Source organism: Peromyscus californicus, unplaced genomic scaffold, assembly GCF_007827085.1.
Source record: "Peromyscus californicus insignis strain IS unplaced genomic scaffold, ASM782708v3 Scaffold_11__1_contigs__length_118956290, whole genome shotgun sequence".
NCBI classification, from domain to species: Eukaryota; Metazoa; Chordata; class Mammalia; order Rodentia; family Cricetidae; genus Peromyscus; species Peromyscus californicus.
In genome coordinates this window covers 60,189,461-60,210,255 of record NW_026294402.1, presented here as the reverse complement: position 1 = coordinate 60,210,255, position 20,795 = coordinate 60,189,461, and the positions used below count along the sequence as shown (strand labels likewise).

Genomic DNA, 20,795 nt, shown 5'->3' with positions numbered 1-20,795 from the left:
CAGGGGGCGGGGCATATGGCCGCAGCGCCCCGGCTCACGCAGAGGACGGGGCGGGGCCTGCCGCATTGGAGGCTGGTCCGGACGGAGTCAGTGCGGAGGACGAAGTGTGACGTGTGTTATTCAGCCAAGTCCCTCAAAGAACACCGCACACACACACAAGCAAGACACTCATACACATAAAATGAAATAAGCCTTTTAAAATCTTTAAAAGAAACTTTTTTTTTTTAAAAGAAAGAGATTTATTTATTATGTATACAGTGTCCTGTCCACATGTATGCCTGCTTGCCAGAAGAGGGCACCAGATCTCTCATTATAGATGGTTGTGAGCCACTATGTGGGTGCTGGGAATTGAACTAAGGACCTCTGGAAGAACACCCAGTGCTCTTAACCTCTGAGCCATCTCTCCAGCCCCTAAAAGAAACTTTTAAATCTTTTTAAAACGTTACAATTTTATTTTTAATTATGTATGTGCGTGTATCTGTCTGTCCCCCCCCCCCCCCGTGTGTGTGTGTGTGTGTGTGTGTGTGTGTGTGTGTGTGTGTGTGTGTGTGTGTGTTTGTCCCATGTGCATGCTGGGAGGTGCTTTAAAAAAAAAAAGTGTGTGAATGTTTTTCCTGCATGCAGGTATGTGCGCCATGCATGTTCTTGTTGGATCAGATGGTTTTGAGCCACCATGTGGGATCTGGGACTCGAATCCAGGTCCAGTTAGGAACAAGTGCTCTTAACCACAGAGGTGGTCTCTAGCTCACAGTAAGTGCTCTTAACCATTGAACCATCTCTTCAGTCCCCTCCCCTGCCCCTCTGCACCACCACTATGACCAGAAATCACTCATCTGAGAACAATCACACGTCATTTAGACGATGAAATAACAAACATACTATCGTTTCCTCAGCCACTGCAACTAATACTTATTATGCTACACTTTACATAGTTTATGTCCGTTATTTCAGTGAACTCTGATATGAACCATCCGAGGGACCTATTATTTCAACCTTTGTAATTGAAGAGACTCTGACACCGGTGGAGTTAAGGACTTGCCTGTAAGGTCCACAGAGCTGGAAGATGGCAGAGCTGGAGTGGAGTGAGGTCTTGTCCCTATAGCTCCAAAGCCAAGATCCTAACCATTTGACTTGAACAAAAATCTTATGTATTAAACAACTCAGGATTCTCTCTTACACCCAAGGAAACTGAGGCTTGGCTGCTTGGCCAAAGTCACGTCATGAGTCTAAGGTCCCTCAGAAATCCTCATGCCTTGCACCTGGGTACCCTCACATACAGTGGGATGCCATAAGGCAGATCCTAGGGAAGATGAGCAGATCTTCCTGCAGAAGATCTGAAGACCGTTAGTGTTTAGATATGTGTTCCCAAGGCAGGTAAGAGTGGGCTCCTTGGTGTGGTTACACACACCCCTGAATCTGGCTCTGGTGACAGGGTGGCACCAGGTTCTGCCTCATCTTATTCCCTGAAAAGCCTTTGACCCTGGACCAGTCCATTTTTTTTAACATCCCTGCTTCTGTGCCTTTGAATATTCCATCCATTTTACATCACCCTCTTACATCTCTTCCTCTCTAAATGGCATCTATTTTTCAGTTCAGACTCTCCCTGAGGTTTTGAACTCTTTTTTTTTTTTTTTTTTTTTGGTTTTCCGAGACAAGATTTCTCTATAACAGTTAAACAGCCCTGCCTGTCCTGGAACTCACTCTGTAGACCAGGCTGGCCTGGAACTCACAGAGATCCGCCTGCCTCTGTCTCCCAAGTGCTGGGATTAAAGGCGTGTGACACCATCACCTGGCGAGGTTTTGAACTCTTATCTCATAGACTCAATGTTTTCTCCATGTGCCTCCTCAAAACTGTGAGGGACTTGGTTTGGCATAATGGAGGAACGTTGTCCAGTGTGTGCCTAGAGAGTAGCAAACTCACCTTGGACTAAACAGAGAAGAGCAGCAGCGATTATGATCCTGCCAGCTTACTCATCTGATCCGATGAGGAAATGAGATGAGCTCCCAAGCCCTATATTCCCCTAACCAAGTTAGTTCCAGAATCTTAACTTAGGGAAAGTGGGATAGATTTTCCAGGTACTGCTTTCTGAAAACTAACTGAAGTGTGACCTGCTGAGGCCAGAGAGGTGGCTCAGTGGTTAAGACGTTTGCTGCTCTTGCGGAGGACCTGAGTTCATCTCCAGCTATAGGAGATCAACTGCCCTCTTCTGGCCTCTTTGGGCATTACATACACATGCACAAACACACCCGTATCACTAAAAAAATAAATCCTTCAAGTATGGGACTTGAGAGATGGGTCAGCAGCTAAGAGCACTGGGTGCTCTTACAAAGGACTCTGTTCAATTCTTTGCACCCACATAGCAGCTCACAATCACCTGTAATCCAGGTCCAGGGCATCCTCTTCTGGTCTCTGGGGACATGGTGAGTATGTGGTGCACAGACATAGGTGCGAGCCTGACATTTAAATGTCATTTAAATTTCAGCAGCTCAACTTCTCCCACGTGGCTGTGACTCTAACATCGTCTCCAGCCACTCACATGCCCTCTGCCCGCCACACACTAGCAGTTTGATGCAAGCGCTGGCACTAATCTTTCCTTCACAGAGCAGCCTCCTGCTACTGACACCTTCCTATCTCCCATTTGCTTGTTTGAGGCAGGGTCTTGCTATGTCTTCCAAGCTGGCCAAGATCTTGTGATCCTCCTGTAATAAACTTCTTAAGAAAAAAAAAAAAAACTGAGCATGGTATGGGTGTAAGGACTGGGAGTTTTCCCTGAGAATAAAAATGAAATTTTGTTTTATTTTGTATTTTTTTTTTTTTTTTTTTTTTTTTTTTTTTGCGGGAGGAGTGGATGAGTTAGACAGGGTTTCTCTGTGTAGCCCTGGCTGTCCTGGAACTCACTCTGTAGACCAGACTGGCCTTGAACTCAGAGTCCACCTGCCTCTGCCTCCTGAGTGCTGGGATTAAAGGCGTGTGCCATCCCAGCACTTGGGAGGCAGAGGCAGGTGGATCTCTGTGAGTTCGAGGCCAGCCTGGTCTCCAAAGCGAGTACCAGGAAAGGTGCAAAGCTACACAGAGAAACCCTGTCTTGAAAAAACGGAAAAAAAAAAAATAAAGGCGTGTGCCACCCCTGTCTGGTTCAAAAATGAAATTTTCTATGAAATTCTTCATAGTGAGTTAGAAGTGTAGGGGCCTGGCACTTCCAACTGCAGATTAATCCTCCACTGGACCTACCTTAAGCACAGATATGGGGACTCTAGCTGTGAAGGGCACGGAGGTTTGTGTAAGAAATGTTTGTGATATGTGTCTTCTGGGCATTGTTGACTGTGAAATCAGAGCAGCTATGATTACCCACTGGAGACCTTCACAAGAAACATTCCCTTGTGGAGCAAGGGGAACACTCCTCCACTGTGGGTGGCAGTGCAAACTTGTACAGCCACTTTGGAAATCAGTATGGCGATTTCTTAGAAAATTGGGAATCAGTCTACCCTAAGACCCAATAATACCACTCTTGAGCATATACCCAAGGGATGCTCAATCATACCACAAGAACACTTGCTCAACTATGTTCATAGCAGCATTATTGGTAATAACTGGAACCTGGAAACAACTTAGATACCCAAAACCAAAGAATGGATAAAGAAAATGTGGTACATATACACAATGGAGTAATACTCAGCTGTTAAAAAAAAAAAATGACATCATAAAATTTGCAGGCAAAGGCAGGCGGTGGTGACGCACGCCTTTAATCCCAGAACTCGGGAGGCAGAGGCAGGCGGATCTCCATGAGTTCAAGGCTAGCCTGGTCTCCAAAGCAAGTTTCAGGAAAGGTGCAAAGCTACACAGAGAAACCCTGTCTCGAAAAACAAAACAAACAAAAAAAAATTTGCAGGCAAATGGATGAAACTAGAAAATATCCTCCAGACTCAGAAAGACAAATATGGTATGTACTCACTCATAAGTGGATACTAGACGTAAAGCAAAGGATACCCAGACTACAACTCACTGCACCAGAGAGGCTAGCTAACAAGGAGGACCCTAAGAGGGACACATGGATCACACTCTGAAGGAGAGATAGATGAGATCTCCTGGGTAAACTGGGGGGCAGGGTGGGGTGGTACAGGGGAGGGGATGTGGGATGAGAACATGAGGGAATGGGATGGTCAAGCTGGGGGAGGGATGGAGTGGGAGAGCAATGAAAGAGATACCTTGATAGAGGAAGGCATTATGAGTTAAGGGAGAAACCTGGTGCTAGGGAAATTCACAGGACTCCACAAGGATGACCCAAGATTAGACTACTAGCAATAGTGGAGAGGGTGCCTGAACTGGCCTACCCCAGCAATCAGATTGATGAATATCCTGTCATGATACAACCTTCATCCAGTAACTGATGGAAGCAGATGCAGAGATCCACAGCGAAGCATCAAGATCATGATGGGGAAATCTGCAGAGATGACCAAACCAAACTAGTGGGAATTCATGCAGTTGGATCAATGGCTGTGGAGCCTGCATGGGACTGGGCTAGGCCCTCTGTTGTGTAGCTTGAGCTGCTGGGGGGCCCCCTGGCGGTAGAATCAGAATCCATGCCTGGTGCATGAGCGGGCTTTTTGGAGCCCACTACCTCTGATAGGACACCTCATGAAGCCTTGAGATGGGGGGGGGAGGGCTTGGACTTGCCTCTAATGGATGTGCCTCCCCATGGGAGGCCTTGCCTTCTTGTGGGGAGGAGTGGGGGTGGGTTGGGAGGGGAATGCTGGGAGAGAAAGGGAGGAGGGATGAGAGGGGGATCTATGGTTGGTATGTAAAATGAATTGAAACACTTTTTAAATAAAAAATTATGAGTTGGATGGTACCCAAATGAGGGAAGCTGAAGGACAAGGTGCACTTGAGACTCTGGCCTTCAAAGCCACCACACCCCACTTTCTCCCACCAACGTCATTTCCCAAGTGATATTTAAAAACACCTCTTGTACTAAAGACAGATATCAGTGGACATTCTCAAGTCATTTCAGTGTGTTTAAGTCAATCTGCAAGCATTTTGCAGAAAGTCATAGTTAACAGAAAAAAACACCAATGCAAAGCACCAACATAGGCCAGGGTGGGTTAGTACTGTGCTTATCAACCTTAACTCAGGATTCTAACACATCACCAGCAAGTGTTCTGGGTAAGTCATAATCTCTTTGAGCCCCAGGTTCCCTATTCATAAATGTCCACATCACCTGTCTCATTCTTCCCCCATACGATGCTGATGAAAAGAAAAATCTGTAAATTGTAGTACATACATAAGGAATCATTATGTATTTGGAAAGATAATTATAGTGAGTAAATTGCTATTGTATGGACAATAGAGTGCCTACTTCCCAAGAACTCTTCTTCTTCCTTGGACTGATAGTCCATCTCGGCTTTTGGCCACACGGGCCCCTTTCTCGGATTGAGCCTTCCCTCCTGCCTGTCTTATCACCACTGTCCACATATGAAGGACCGAGCAGAAATCTGTGCACGATAGTGTTTCACAAAAGCACCTGGGGCTTAGCCTGCACCCTCAGGCTTGTCTCAGATGTTGTGTGCCAGGCTTGGATCCAAGGAACCAAGTCCAAGACCTAACGGATATGTTTAAGCTATTCCGAAGACAGCAGTCAGCACAAGATGAATATGTGTCGGTATTTGATTCACAGTTCTGAACTAAATGGAAAAGAGATTGTGCACATCGTAGTACCAAGGGAGTATTCCCAGCTACTTTTCATCCAGCTGGGATTCTGAGTTCCCTCACCCTTCTTACCCACAGCAGGTGGGAAACCAATGGGTACTGAAGTTACCTCACTTTCAGGAGTGGAAGAGCTGTGGAAGCAAGTGTGCACCATATTAGTGGTTCCTTCTAGGTCCATTCGTTCAGTTGTCTGACAAACAGTTATGAAGCATCTGCCATGTTAGATACACTAACATAGAGTTAATAAATGGACAAAATAGATCTTCTTCCAAAAAAAATCCTGAGGAAAAATGTTTGTTCCTGAACTGGAAGGAAACACAAATAATAAACACGAAATGGGAGCAGAAGGGTCATAGCACAACAATGATGGTCAGGGTGTTGTTTCTCTTGTTAATCATCTTCTTTTATTCCCTTGAGCAATTTACAAGCTATCTCCACTACTTCCGTTACTACTCAGGTCTGGACTTGGTTTCTGCCCATTCTTTCCAAAGTCACTAGGGATTTCCCTTCTGCAAACCCTGCTGGCATTATCACCACAACCTGCAGTAGTTTGAAATTTTAATTTCCCCAAAGGCCCAGGTCTTGAAGGCTTTGGCGCTGTGGTGGTGTTACCAGAGACCAAAGCCATGGAACAAGGAGATTCCAACAAACCAGATCAGCAATTCTCTCCCAAACCAAATAGAAATAATGATTAGATCAGTGTCTCATTCACTCATCATCAGAGAGGCTTCCTCCTGCAGCAAATGGGAACAAACACAGAGTCCCACAGCCACACCTTATGCAGAGAGACAGATCTTGGAACACACAGTTCTAAATATGATGTCTCCATCAAATCATCCCCCTGAGAGCTCAGGGAACCCCAAGGAAGAGGGGACAGGAGTGGGGGAGACAGAGGAAACCATGAGCACAAGGCCCTCTAAAACCACTGAGCAAAGCTCATATGAACCCAGAGACTGAAGCAGCAATCACAGGGCCTTACACCAGTGGGCACCAGGTCCTCTCCATAATCCTATAGCTTTCAGTTTAGTATTTTTACGGGACTTCTGAAAGTGTGAACGAATGGGACTCTGATTCTTGTGCTGTCTCTTGAGTTTTTTTTTTTATTTTTCTGATGCTTTGGATTATCTAACTTTGATAGATAGTTTTTGTTTAGCCTCACTGTATTTTACTGTTATGTTTGTTGTTATCTCTTAGAAGCTTGTTCTTTTCTAATGAGAGACAGAAAGGGAGTGGATCTGGATGGAAGCAGACACAGAGATTCACAGCCAAGCTCCAGGTCAAGCTCCAGGAATCCAGCCAGAAGGGGAGGAGGGACTGTCTGAGTAAGGAGGGTCAAGATCGTGATGGGGAGGTCTGCAGAGACAACTGAACCAAGCTCGTGGGAATTCACGAACTCTAGAGAGAGCTGTGGAGCCTGCGTGGGACCTAACTGGGCCTGCTGCATGTGGGAAACAGCTGTGTAGCTTGGTCTGTTTGAGGGACCCCTGGCAGTGGGATTAGGATCTATTCCTGGTGCATGAGTTGGCTGTCTGGAGCCCACTCCCTTTGCTGGGATGCCTTGCTCAGCCTTGATGAAGGAGCCTGGTCCTGCCTCAACTGAATGTACCAGGCTTTGTAGACTCCCCATGGGAGGCCTTACCCTTTTGGAGGAGTGGATGAGGGTGGGTTGGGGTTGGAGAGGTGGCAGGGAGAGCAGGAGGAGTGATGGGAGGGGGAATTGTGGCTGATGTGTAAAATGAATAAAAAATTTTAAAAAAATATAACTTGGTGAAATCCAGCTGCTCTCACAGTCCAATGCGTCTTAGTAGATACTGCTTCTTTCTCAGCAGTCAAAAAGTTCAAAGACAACACAATATACAGTATCCACACGCTCCATGTATTTTTCATCTTTATTCCGTTTTTTAAGGACTTTATTTTAAAACTATATATTTTTTTAAATCTAAAACTGTAAGTATTTTTCCTCTTCTCACTCCTGAGCACATTTTAGAAAGCGTAGTGTGACCCTTTTAGAGGCTCTCTTTGTCTGAATCTGTCCTTACTGTGCATCTGTAACCTTTTTTGTCTGCATGAGCAAAGCCCAGACTGTTGTGGAACTTAGATCGAGGTGTGCCGGTGGCTGGCTGCTCGCCCCCTTGGTTCCCTGAGAACTTGGCCTCACTGTGGAGGCTATGTGGGAGCCGTGTTTACTGCACCAACTCTGGGGAGTTTTGGGTCCACGCTGCCACTGAACAGTGAGCTGCCCACTGCTCATAAACCCATTTAAGTGGTCGGCAGCCGGGCCTCAGAAGAGCTGCACAGTTTTTGCCGCTAATGCTGAGTCAGGAAACTGTCTCTTAAAGGAGCTGTGCCCCCCCCCCCCTCGCTGCTAAAAAGCAGAGCCTACCCAAGAAAAAGTGGTTATGAAGAAGCTGAGTTTTACTCCGTTCATGTATGCCTAGAATCCCTTTCCAAGTTGAGGAAATTCAGGCCCCACACTGGGTGCCATTTGTAGGCAGAAAATTCTTTCCCATCCACCAGTTCCCAAATAATCGACAACGAAACTTTTTTTAAAATTTATTTTAATTTTTATTTTTATTATTAAGAATTTTTCTATTCATTTTTACATACTAACCACAGATCCCCCTCTCCTCCCTCCCATCAGCCTTCCTCCCCAACCCACCCCCCATTCCCACCTCCTCCAAGTCAAGGCCTCCCATGGGGAGTCAGCAGAGCCTGTAGACATTCAGTTGAGGCAGGTCCAAGTCCCTCCCCCTGCACCAAGGCTGAGCAAGGTGTCCCACCATAGGCACTGGGCTCCCAAAAAAGCCCAATCATGCACCAGGGATGGATCCTGATCTCACTGCCTGCCTCTGTGTGTGTGTGTGTGTGTGTGTGTGTGTGTGTGTGTGTGTGTGTGTGTGTATGTCTTTTCATGGCTCATGCCTCCCATGCAGCCTGTGGAGGTCCAGCAGGGGCTGCTTCTAGGTCAACTAGATCTGGAAACAGAATGAGTTTAGTCAGGAGACATGGATGAGGTTTTGACAAAGTTTTTTTTTTTTTTTTTTTAAACATTTGATGTTCCCCAGAAGGATCCAGGTGACCACCCTAGGTCCCATCCCTGCTACCTCGTGTTCTGGGAAAGTTTCTTCTGGTTTTATTCTTTTTCTGTGTCTTGTCTCAAGCTGGGACGAGCACTTCTTAGGGCACTGAGCTCTTCGCTCTTGGGGCAGTTCTCCTGCTTGAACAGCTGGTCACCAGCAACCTTCACATCTGCTCCCTAGTAAAAGGACCAAATCAGATGATGTATTAAACTAAGTCTCACATGACTGTCTTTCTAAGAATGTTCCTAAGAAGTGCAGCAGAGTATGCTGAGAAATGAATCCATCATACATGGCTATGATGACTTCTGATTTTTTTTCATTTACAAAATTGACTTTGGAAATTAGGTTGAGTAATTGGGTTAGTTTATGGGAGAAAATACATAAGACTTTTTTTTTTTTTTTTTTTTTTTTTTTTTTTTTTTTTTTTTTTTGGTTTTTCGAGACAGGGTTTCTCTGTGTAGCTTTGCACCTTTTCCTGGAACTCACTTGGTAGCCCAGGCTGGCCTCAAACTCACAGAGATCCGCCTGGCCCTGCCTCCCGAGTGCTGGGATTAAAGGCATGCACCACCACCGCCCAGCCACATAAGACATTTCTTTAACTCAAGTCTCAAGGCAACTAAGGTAAATGAAGGAACTTCATACACATGGCCATGGTGTGTCTCTTGGGATATCAGTAGTTGTTTTAACCTAAATTCACAATCTCACTGCCAGACGGTAGATTTGAAACAGTGGGGAGCTAGACAAGGACAATCAGTCAGTATGTACGGAGTTCTATTCTGCAGTGTGTCCTTAGAAAGTCATTCCAGAATGCATACGGCATCTGCACTTCCTTGACTGGACCTGCAATATGGAGAAAACACTCTTAGGCCCAGATCACACTGAGTTATGTTTGCCCAGGTCTTTGGTTTTTCCTGTGACTTAGGACAGTTGTAAACAGGACTGGGAAGAACAGCCAATTGAAGATTCTATATTAGTCTGTTATGTGATTCTCTTACAAAACACCCAAGGCTGGGTCCTGTGTGAAAAAAAAGCATATTTTACACCTTTGCCTGTTTAGTCTACATCAGGCAAACTCACCCTTTGTTCTCTACTAAGGGCTTCCTCAAAGCTTCTTTGAAATGTGGCAGAGAAACATTATGAGAATCGGTATTGTGAGATGATTCTCTTCTAAGGGGATGGCAGTGTGGTCTAGAGGAAGAGACCCAGTCCATCTTTGAGCCCACTGAATGCCTCACCCTGTGTCTTACAATGCATTCCTTCAGTAACTGATCACCTGCTGTGTGGATAGAGCATGGACAAGGCAGGGACAGATGCTGCCAGCCCAGGGCACAAACTCCAGGGAGACAACAGACAACAAAGAGTAAGCACAGCCATGATGAGCTGAGTGCGGTCTCCAGAATCCACACGGTGGGAGGAGAGAACCACCTCCTTCCTAGAAGTTGCCCTCTGACTCCACAAGCATTCTGTGTCACCTCTGATCCCACACTCACAAATATCACAAGAATTGCAAACACACGTAAGAATGAAAACCAACTAAGAAGATGGGCTGGTGAGATGGCTCAGGGGGTAAAGGTGCTTGCTGCCAAGAATGACGGCCTGAGTTTGATCTCTAAGACCTGCACAGTGGGAGGTGAGAACCAACTCCTTTCCTACAAGCTGCCCTCTCACCAATAAACAAGTGCTATGACATGCATGTACACACACACACACACACACACACACACACACTAAATATAGAGATTAAAATAATAAATAAGAATAAAGAGATAGAGTGTGGGGAGCCATTCTTTAGGACAAACATTCTGTTCCTCGTTTTTCTTCTGATCTTCCCTTGATTTCCTTTCTCCAGCTATGAGGATAGTCCTGCAAAAGTCTGGGGCCAGTGAGATGGTTCAGCAGGTAAAGGTGCTTCTCACCAAGCCTGAGGGCCTGAGTCCAGACTCCCGAACCCACAGCATGGAGAGCTGACCCCAACAGGTTGGCCTCTGGCTTCTCACATGTGTGTGGTGACATGGGCATGCTTATACATAAATAAATAAGTGGAATTTTAGAAAGAAAAGCCTTCTGACTTAGAAGTGGTAACAGGTAAACTGGAAAGGAAAGCACTGGGCCACTCTGGTAGCTGTTTTCCAAACAAGCTGAACTGTTTCACCCTCCCATTGGCAGTGCCCTAGGAATCTGAACTGTCAATACTTCAAGGAAGGCAAACACCTCAGGCCTCTCCGTGGAACTGACATCATACATGGCCACCTGGCAGACTGGACCTGAGCACTTTGGTCTCAGGATCCCCTGAGTTCTTATCTAGTGGCAGATAATTTCAGAAATGTGAACTGAAAGGCTGAAGCGTCGTCTGCAGAGAACCTCAGGGCTTCACAGGATGCATAGGTGAAGGCTGGCATCTGGAGAGAGGTGGGTCTGCTCATTACAGAAGTCACTGTGTGCTTCCGAGTTAAACAGAGGATCATTTACAACTCAGACTCACAAACAGCCTGAAAGAGTTACCCCCAGGCCCAGGCATCTTATTTCTATTAGGAAACTCTTCCTAAACCAAAAGCTGAGCTAAAGGAATAACATCAGCGTGGGTACCAGGGCTCCTGCAGGTATGTGTTTGTCCACCTCTGGCTTCCCTTTTTCTTATGTAAAAAGTGATCAACTAGGTAACACTAATGAATATAAAGAGGCATATTTTTTTTTAACCAAGGCAGATCTTTGCTATGTTGTGTGAAGGCCAGAGGTCATGGTTGCATGGGTTCACCTTGTTTTCTGAGATGGCCTGGAGTTCAGCAAACATCTGCCTGTCTTCTCATCCCCAGCCCTGGTAGTAAAGGCATGTGCCACCACGCCTGGCCTTTTCCAGACCTGGTATTTTTACACAGATTCTGGGGAACCATGCTTGTGGGACAAGTACTTTACCAGGTGAGCAATCTCGCCAAACTACAAGACAGATTCAATCTAGGACAGAACTTTATTGCTAGTTTATTTTTATGTATAACTTAGTTGACAACTTCCTTCTGGAAAGAAATTATGATGCCTGATAAAAATGCTTACACATTTTCCTGATAACCTCTGAGGGGCTTAAACTCCGGCTCCTCCTGACTCATCTCCTGAATGCTTGGATTACAGGCCCACACCACTGTGCCTGGCATCACGCGTTACTGAATGCTGCGGCCAGCTGCACTCTACACAGGGTCCTTTGAAGAATGTGCCCACCCAACTTAACTCACAGTGCATATCTGACAGATATTTGGTGTTCAAGTATGGCATTGTGCACTTAATCTTAAAACTAAACTAGTTAATGTGTGCTGTATCTAGCAATGATTAAACTCCCAGGACAGTGTAGAGCTGCGCATAAGGCTATTAGACTTTGAGTTTATTTTACTCTTGGACTCTGATTCACCCAGGGGCTGAAGAAGATATTTGGTTATACTATAACCAGTGTCAAGGAGCCACAGTAATAGAAAGCAATGAGGATGATAAATTGAGGTCAACGACATAGAAAGTCCCCAGCACTTTAGATAAAATCAACAGGAAGAGCAGAAGGTCTTTTGTTAGAGAAAGTATCTACTTTGCTGCATTATTTCACACCACTTACACCCCAAACTTCTCACACTGAAGACAGTCTGAAATGTCCCCAGTAAAATATGCATCTCCTAGAAAAGCATCCATTCACCGAAATCATTTTACTTCTGCACAAAGATGGCTCACCTTGGGATGCTGCCAGCCCTACACTACCCTTCATGTGTGGAGATCAAGTCAGGGCCTCCAGCCAATGACTATAGACTCAGTTACCCTCCTCCTCCTTCCCAAAATCTCACAAATCCCAGTGTTTCCTTTTCCACACTCTGGCTTTACCACGAGAATTAGTCCCTCAAAGAAGTATGGCAGGGTGTACATTTTTGTTTTTTGTTTGTTTGTTTGTTTTTTGTTTGTTTGTTTTAAGACAGGGTCTCCCTGTGCATACCTGGCTGTCTGGGAACTGGCTATGGAGATCAGGTTGGACTCGAACTCACAGAGATCCTCCTGTGTCTACCTCCCAAGTGTTGGGACTAAAGGCGTGTGCCACCATGCCCTGTCTGTTGTTATTGTTTAGACAAGGTCTCACTAGGTAGTCCCGGCTGTCCTGGAATTTTTTTTTTTTTTTTTTTTCGAGACAGAGTTTCTCTGTGTAGCTTTGCGCCTTTCCTGGATCTCGCTCTGTAGACCAGGCTGGCCTCGAACTCACAAAGATCCACCTGCCTCTGCCTCCCAAGTGCTGGGATTAAAGGCGTGCACCACCACCGCCCGGCTGGAATTTTTTATATAGACCAGGCTGACCTAAAATTTGTGATGACCCTCTTGTCTTTCACCTCCCAAGTACTGGGCTTACAAAGTGCATGCTGCCACAGCAGCAGAGTTTGTGGGTTTTTACCCAGTGCTAGAGACTGAACCAGGATCTCGACACACTAGGTAAGTGCTCTACCACTGAGCTATCCCCCAGCCCTTGCCCTTTTTAACATCTTCCTATGTTGGTCCTGACTGGATGTTTAGCCCAGGCTGGCCTTGAGCTCATAGCAATTCTCCTGTCTTAGCCTCCAGAGTACTGGGATTACAGGAATGCCCTGTTACACCGGCTTCAGGGAACAACCTTGTGCTTGCACATCTCTGCTCCTGTCTATGGTCATCTAGAATTATCTCTTTCATATTTCACTTTAGTTTTCTCTGCTGAGAAGATAACAAGCTACTTGGAAAAAAAATTGTTTGAAAGTTATCGCTAAATTGGTTTCTAGGGGCTGAAAGGTAGCTCCGTGATAAAAGATACTTACCACCAAGACTGATGACCGGTCAAATTCAATTCCAAGAACCCATATGCCTAACCTCTCCTGCCTCAGCTGGAACAATTTGTCCAAAACACGTAGAATTCACAGACCTAGGAATGTTCACACCAACTAAGCAATCAGACACGTCTCCTATAGGCTGGCCTGGCTTCCAGGTGATGGCCAACCTGAGGTAAAGAGCCAGTCTGGAGAGAGGCAGAGAAGGAAACAGCTAAGGATCTTTGAGCCTTGCTTCAGTCATTCCTGGGGCCAGCTCCACCCTGCCTTTCCTAGTAATATGAGTCAATAAATTCCTCGTTGGGTGTTGAGTTCCTCTTCCTCAGAACTCTAATCAGAGACCGTCCTTTCTGAAACATGCCCTGAATCTCCTCTACTTCTCACAGCTCCGCTGCCACCAGTGGTGCCCTGACCCTCCTCTGCTTCCTGTAACCCACTGTCCACTCAGCAGGACACTCGTCTTAGACAAATGGCAACGGAATCACTTCTCTGCTTACTTCTCTGCTTGAAACGTCCTATACGGTCGCCTGACCTGACTTTTCGACATTTCCCCTAATCACGGGGCTCCCTCCCCTCTGGCTACCTTCATGCTTCTCAAACTCCTTATGCTCCTGGTTTCCTCACTGTCCTTGAATCCACTTTCTCAGGGACTGGCATGGTTAGCTCATCCTTCATTCTTTAATATGGTGGTATAACTGTGGCTCCCCACATCCTATCTCTTTATTCTTATTTATTATTTTAATCTCTATCTTTATTGTGTGTGTGTGTGTGTGTGTGTGTGTGTGTGTGTGTGTGTGTGTGTGTGTGTATGTGTGTACATGCATGTCATAGCACTTGTTTACTGGGGAGAGGGCAGCTTGTAGGAAAGGAGTTGGTTCTCACCTCCCACTGTGCAGGTCTTAGAGATCAAACTCAGGCCGTCATTCTTGGCAGCAAGCACCTTTACCCCCTGAGCCATCTCACCAGTCCATCTTCTTAGTTGGTTTTCATTCTTACGTGTGTTTGCAATTCTTGTGATATTTGTGAGTGTGGGGTCAGAGGTGACACAGAATGCTTGTGGAGTCAGAGGGCAACTTCTAGGAAGGAGGTGGTTCTCTCCTCCCACCATGTGGATTCTGGAGACCACACTCAGCTCATCATGGCTGTGCTGACTCTTGGTTGTCTGTTGTCTCCCTGGAGTTTGTGCCCTGGGCTGGCAGCATCTGTCCCTGCCTTGTCCATGCTCTATCCACACAGCAGGTGATCAGTTACTGAAGGAATGCATTGTAAGACACAGGGTGAGGCATTCAGTGGGCTCAAAGATGTGCTGGGTCTCTTCCTCTAGACCACACTGCCATCCCACATGCTTTCCACTACTTAACTCAGAGAGGATCCACACGTGGACACTGGCAACTGTCAGGATTGATTAGGTCTGGCCTGATAGAGGAAGGCACCTCACTCCTGGGCCTGCTTCCTCCTCTGTGGATCCCTGATCACACACTCTCCCAACCCCCGACTGCCAAGGCTAACTTTATGGTTCCTTTCAGTTCCTGTGATGACCTTCACTGTGAGAAAGTACTGGCTATAAAAGGAAGGAGCCTTGACTCCTTCTGTGGTTAACGATTGATAATAATTAAGAGTCAGAGGACTGGAGTGGGCACCCTGTAATGACAGGTCATGCTGAGTCAAGTGGAGTCAGTTTGTCACCGGAGGTCACGCATTCGAGAGGTCATTCACCCTGGAGTGGCAGCAGAGGCACCAGGCCTGGGTGTGTGCTAAGGGCAGAGCTACCAAATGGGCCCCCGCTGCCGTGAGCTCTGTACGTGGAGTTCCTACCACAACTGGGCATTCCTGGGGAGAGTTCCCATGCAAGGACTGCCCCAGGTTCCCAAGAGGAGGAAGAGGAAAACACAGAAACCAGGGCTGCACCACCCAGCCTGAGGTCCCAGGAATCCCAGATTCAAGGTGAGTGCTCTCAGCCTGCTGTGGGGATGGGTGGCCCCAGGTCTGTGGCAGGAATCACAGCAATGGTTAAGTTCTGTTTAAAATGAAGGGATCTGATAGAAGGGCCGGAGGGATCATGGCACCTCACTGCAGTGTGATGTCCTGGACAGCATCATGAACAGGACAAGGACATTGGGAAAAAGAAGTGACAACCAAAGGAAGCATGGAGTTTAATTTAATAATGATATTAAAAATAATAGTATGTGCCAGGTACCAGAATAATAACTAAACTTTACTGTTTCTGGGAATATGAGTTTTACTTAAAAAAAATTACTTTATGTGTGAGTGTTTTGTCTACATGTACGTCTGTGCGGCATGCATGTACAGTGTCCTCAGAAGCCAGAAGTCAGTATTGAATCTCCTGGAACTGGGGTTACAAATGGTTGTGAGCTGCCATGTAGGTACTGGAAATCCAACCCAGATCCTCTGCAAGAGCAGCAAGTGCTCTTAACTACTGAGCCATCTCTCCAGCTCTCGATTTTTACTTAAAAAAAAAAAAAATGGAATGTCCTGGATAGCTCTACAATTTTGCTCAGATGGCTGCAGAATCTGGAAAAGCTGTTGCTGCTGCTGATACATAACATGTCACTATTACTGCGCTCTCTCTCTCTCTCTCTCTCTCTCTCTCTCTCTCTCTCTCTCTCTCTCCCCCTCCCTCCCTCCACTCATCCACCCACCCACAAATACACAACTTTCCGTTTTTGAAACTGTACTGTCAACTACAGAGGAAAAGGACCTTGGTTTACAGTGCTGAGTTGATAGTACAGATGGTCTACAAACATCAAACTTAGTCTCCCTGCCACCTGGACAGGAGTAACACACTGTATTAAATACACACAGCCTTCATGCATGGATTTGATTACAGAAGTCAATAGATACACCTTTTTTAATGGGGGTCAGGGTGTGACAGAAAGTCCCTTGCTGCTGTGGTATCTCAGAGTGGGAGGGCTTGGGCTCACCACTCCCCATCTCTAGTCCCCTCTCCCTCTTCCTCCATCTCTGTCCCTATCCCATTGTCCCCTGAGAATTTGGCCCAGGAACTCATGTACGCTAGGCCAGCGCTCAAACACTGAGCTACAGCCCAAGCATGCATGCATCTCCATTCACTTAGTTCCATGAATTAAATATCTCAAATTAGAATTGCTCTTTCAAAAAGGTATATGACATATATCACACTGAAGCATGCATATAAATGTACAGAATATACACCCATAAAAATATAGGGGTTGAGATGGACAGATGATGGTTCAGCGGTTAAGAACACTGGCTGCCCTTCCAGAGGACTGGGGTTTGTTTCCCAGCCCCACATGGTGGCTCGCAACTGCCTGTAACTCCAGTTCCAGGGGATCCAACACTCTTCTGGCCTCTGTGGGTACCAGGCGTGAAAGTGGTGTTCAAACAAACACACATGCAGACAAAACACCCAAATATATAAAATCAATAAAACTGAAAAAAAAATGTAGGTGTTGTAGGTCAGTGGTAGAGTTCTTACTTATCTAGCATGTGTAAGGCCCTTGGCTTAATCTCCAGCAACACACACACACACACACACACACACACACACACACACACACACACACACACAAGAATTGCACACATTGCTTTTATGAACAAGTGGCACACTCAAAAGAAATCTAATATGCACACACGTTTTCAAAGTCAATGTCACATACAGGTGTCTAGACCCTGTCAGTCTCCAGAAGGAGACAGTATTCGCTACCTAGACTTCCCTGTTCTTCTCTACGGGTGTGGGGAGCAGGGTTCATCTGTTGTGATTAACCCAGGCACCGCAACCGGCCAGCCTGCCTCATTCTTCTCAGTGTGGCATGCGGGAGTTAGAACACAGATCGCATTGATTAACCATCCTCATGCCTGTGTCTTTTCTATCCCGTCCCTAGTCAAGGAAGGTGGAAGTAGGCATCTGAGTCCTCAAGCGTCTTAGATCTTTATTTTTTCTTAAAGATTTGTTTTATTTTTAATTGTGTGGTGGGGGCATGTGTGTGCAAGTACTTGTAGAGGCCAGGAGAAGGTGTTGGATCCGATGGAACTACAGTACCAGGTGATTGTGCGTCACCCTGATATAGGTGTGGGAATTGAACTCAGTCCCTTTTCAACAGTGGTTCTGATGCTGCGACCCTTTAATACAGTTCCTGACATGGTGGTGACCCCCAAGCCCAGCCATAAGATTATTTTGTTGCTACTTCATAACTGTAATTTTGCTTCTGCTATGAATGGTAATGTAAATATCTGATATGCGACCCCCAAAGGGGTCAAGACCCACATGTTGAGAACCAATGTTTTACAAGACCAGTAACCCCTGGTCTTTAACCCCTTGCTTTTAACCCCTGAGTCATCTGTCCAGTCCCCAAAGAGTCTTCCTTTCTCCCCACAATGCATACCTACTTAGACACATGAGTGAGTATTCATATCTGGAAAGCTTAACTCTCATATTCATATCAAATACTTTCTTCCAATCTACCAGTGTTTTATTTATTTATTTTTTTCTGCTGTTTTCAAGAGGACTTAGTGCCAGAGAAAACTCTGGTGTCAGGCGGGTCCTTTGGTTTCCTTTTGGCTGTCTGTCATTCAGTTGTTGGAGAAAGTTCCAGGCTGCACATACACAGGCTGTCTCCGGCAGAGCTGTGGAACCCCTGCACTTGAGACCACGTGGTCTCATTGCCTTCGGTGGCTCTCATGAGTGCCACCTATTCCACACCTTTCACTTGCCATCTTATGTCTTCAATTATTTCTTTTTAACTTTCTTTGGATTCTATGACCCCTCTCTTCCTTTCCTGGAGGCAACTATTCTAATGTGTTTAACATGTACCTTAAAAGTTGTTCTAGGAGCTGGGCGGTGGTGGCGCACGCCTTTAATCCCAGCACTCGAGAGGCAGAGCCAGGTGGATCTCTGTGAGTTCGAGGCCAGCCTGGGCTACAGAGCGAGATCCAGGACAGGCACCAAAACTACACAGAGAAACCCTGTCTCGATAAAACCAAACAACAACAGCAACGATGAAAGTTGTTCTAGGAAAATATGTGCTGTTTTGTGTGTATGTTTTCAGTTTTGATGAGAGGTATGGTGTGGCCTCCTTGAGGGCAGTTTTTATTACATTTATTTGGGATGGGGGGATGCACCCACGCCATGGCACACATTCAGAGGTCAAAGGGCAACTTACGAGAGTTGGCGCTCCTCTTCCACCACGCAGGGCCTGGGAATCGAACTCAGTTTGGCTGTCAGGCTTCGTGGCAAACACCAGCTGAGTCAGTCTACTCACCCAGAGTTAGAAGTGTTCTGTATTCTCGGCTAGGTTAATCTGCCAGGAGTGTTCCGCTTACAGCCCACAACCCACAGGAGCTGAGAACAGCTGTGAACGGGGGGTCTCACACAAAACTGTAAACTCACTTAAAACATGAGGTTTGTAAACTTTTGATTCCTAAGTCTTTGTGGATGATAAGAACCTGCAGAGCAGTCAGGAGGACCAGTTCCTGGTCAGGGCCAGAACCAGAACCACTCAATATAACTAGCCACCAGCCACACGTCACTGGGCACTCAAAATGTGGCAAGTGGGCGTCAAGATAAGCATGCTGCGAGCACAAAGTTTACACCCAAGTTCAAAGACCTGGTATCAAAAAACGTAAAACACCTGAACAGTTTTTACATCAATCACATTGAAATAATACTTTTAAGTGTACTGTCTTCGTTGAAATATGCTGTCAAAATTAACCTCACTGTTTCTTTAAGTAGAAAATCTTGGGTGGAGTAGTAATAAGGCAGTGTTTGCATGCGAACTTGCTTTATTTCCCAGGGACCGAAACAGGCTCAAACTAAGGGGACTGTCTGAGGGAGCGTGGTTCATGCTCTTGCCAACAACAGAAATCAATTTTGGTCATCATCCCCACCCCACTCCCACGCCTCTTACCCACCAAAAGAAAAAGAAGAAACAGTTCTCTGAGTAGCGACTCGGGGGTAGCGTTTACCAACTGAGCCTCGTGCTCCCCAGCACCTCTCCACAGCAGCACCCTGCAGCTGTCTTTCTTGGGCTCTTCTGGCTTCTTGCCCAGCAGTGGGCAGCAGGTCTGTCAATCCCCAGAGGGAGACTAGGATAAACCAGGCTTCGTCAGCTGGAGAGACACCGGCCTGTGATTGGCTATCGAGGGAGGCGTGAGGTGGAGTGGGTGGAATAATTAGGTTAGAAATGGGCCGGAGTTGCAGAGCTGGCAGAAACAGGGGTGTCCCCTGAAAGGACCCTGCAGTCGGTCAGTGGCACAGCCTCACACTGGCCTATGCATCCCTGCCCCTTCCCCTGCATTTTAGAAAAGATTTGAGTCCCTCCTCCACTGTGGTTCCTGATTTCAGGTCCCACCTGCTCCTGGGATCACATTGTTATTTTATCCATGTGTCTATCTACCATCTAGCTATCATGGAAAAAAAATTCACAAATCTCACCTCAAAGAGGGTAAGAAATGGTTTATCCTGGAGCCAAATATAAGTGACCAGGGCCCAGGAACACAGATCCCAGTTACCCTAAATTCCATATTCCGAGTGGTACCAGTTTCACCATGGGTTGTGGTTTTGAGATGAGTGGGCAGGGGAGGGGAGTGTCTCAGTCTGGAGCCCTGGCTGGTCAGGACCTTGTTGTGGAGACCAACCTGGCCTTGAGCTCACAGAGATCCTCCTGCCTCTGCCTCCCAAGGGCCTCATGAAGTTTTATAGTAATAGAACAATGAAAGTCACAAGTCAAGACATTTTACGAATGCATCTCTGTAAACAATTGGGTAGGCAGGTTACAGAAAATCAAGAAGTCTCTGCTGTAAACCTAGATGCTCTTGAAGCACATTCTTAGCCTTCTGGGTGGTGGAAGCTAGGAGTCTGTTTGCACATTCCAAAGGATTTACCTGATAGTCACAAAGATGCTAGGTCATACCTGGAGACAAGTAATAAATGGCTTTTGAGGGGGCTAAGGATGGTCCAAGATAATTTGGCTCTGGACTTGTAACATTCCAACCTTTGCACACAGAGGTTCAAGTTGGTGGTCAGCTTTGTAAGACACGCTTCTTCCCAGGAACTTGCCTGTCAATCATTTATTGTGACAGGATGTCCCTACATAGCTCATGCTGATCTGGAACCCTCCATGTTACCCAGGCCTTGAACTAGCCTACCAATCCTCCTGACTCAGTCTCCTGAAATTGTTATTGCGTTCACTGCCACAGTCAGCT

General features: G+C 46.2%; 1 long non-coding RNA gene across 1 annotated transcript; it reads right to left on the bottom strand.

Annotated features, from left to right (window-relative positions):
* Positions 1–8,394: 8,394 nt before the first annotated feature.
* On the bottom strand, positions 8,395–19,684 carry LOC128094244 (uncharacterized). The gene is made up of 3 exons (XR_008212903.1): positions 19,503–19,684; positions 8,809–8,960; positions 8,395–8,679 (listed from the first exon to the last, which is right to left on the bottom strand). It is a non-coding gene; the product is annotated as an uncharacterized LOC128094244 (long non-coding RNA).
* Positions 19,685–20,795: the final 1,111 nt, after the last annotated feature.